Here is a 1,418-nt window from a genome sequence, read left to right as displayed (position 1 = left end):
GGACCAACTCGCCTCCCTGTTCTTTCTTTCCTTCAGTCGCTCCAGCAGCAGCAGGATCATTTAAAATCCTTTCATTTACTGACTCCACCTCTTCCACAGGCAGCGGGTTGTGATTAGCTTCATTAGTAAAGGGGCTAACGTGATGGTAAACTGATTAATACCAGCTTTAAACAGACCTATCAAACTGCTTTTCCAGTCCTATATCGTAGTTCTGTGACGCCTGTATGGCAGCTTTGCATGATTCAAAGGTCAAAAACAATAATTTTCTGACTAGGCCTTAATTTCAGCCTCTGTCTGAAACAAGCTGTAGATGCTTGTCTCTTTAAGTTCCCCCCCTCAAAGCCCACTGTCTTCTGATTGGCCAAGACCTGAATCATGTTACCAGGCTGCTGTTGTTGCTTTCAAAATAACACATGCTGATACAGTTTTAATTGCCTTTTCCTGCGCAGACCCCTGATTTGATGAGGAGTGTTTGAACTGAAGTTTCTTTAGATTAGATAAGAAAAGAAAACCTTTATTTGTCCCACAGTGGGGAAATTGCGGTTTGCAACAGCAAAGACAAGAGCAGAGATAGATAAGTGAACAAAGTAGCATAAAGAAAGTGGCCATAATAATGAGATTAATATAAGTAATAAAGAACACACAAGTGTTCTTTCTGCCGTAGGACAACGTTAAAGGTTTCTGGACATCCACCACAGAAACTACAATTCACTTCAATATCTTTCCTAAATCTGTACTTAATAAGTTTTTAGCTGGATCGAATTATTCGTTTAAATACTTTAACCTCATTTTTTTTTTAAGCTTGGCCATGTTTAACATGAACATCCGACATTGTAACATTGAAGATAAGTCATCAAATGTGGAAAAGCATAATAGGTGTCCTTTTAATTTCCTGTTGTGACGCTTCTTAGAAACATCAGGTAACTTTTGATATTTGCACACCTGTAAAGTAGTATCTGACCGTATTACACAAAGTTCATTGTGAAGTTTAAATAAAGTGTGGTGACCACAGAGATGTTAGAAAGCTAAGGTCAACAGAACGCTGGGATTTGTCAGGAGTTATAAGCTATTATTTGTGTTGAGGCAGCGGTGGTTAAAATATTAGAAAAGCAAAGAACACAAAGGGCTAAAGGCAATACTGTAAAAACAGAATTACAACAAGCCAAGATCAGTTAGTCATAATTTCTATGTAACAGATGATTTACATTCAGACTTCTGCAGAGAGGAACATGCCTGCTGGATCCGCGCTGCACAAGCGCTTCTGTCAGTCACAGAAGGTCGCCGCAAATATGCCTGTTCAAAATGATCCAACTAAATCTTTCACATCAAGATCACAAAATGTTTTTAATCACTGGAGATGAACTGTGATGCAATAGGAATATACTAAGATATGAAAAACCTTATTCAACAGTACATTT

The sequence above is a fragment of the Micropterus salmoides genome, unplaced genomic scaffold (genome assembly GCF_014851395.1).
Source record: "Micropterus salmoides isolate LMB-PRFRI ecotype aquatic unplaced genomic scaffold, ASM1485139v1 Ms_hic_scaffold_2, whole genome shotgun sequence".
Taxonomy (NCBI): Eukaryota; Metazoa; Chordata; class Actinopteri; order Centrarchiformes; family Centrarchidae; genus Micropterus; species Micropterus salmoides.
This window is presented reverse-complemented; position numbering follows the sequence as displayed.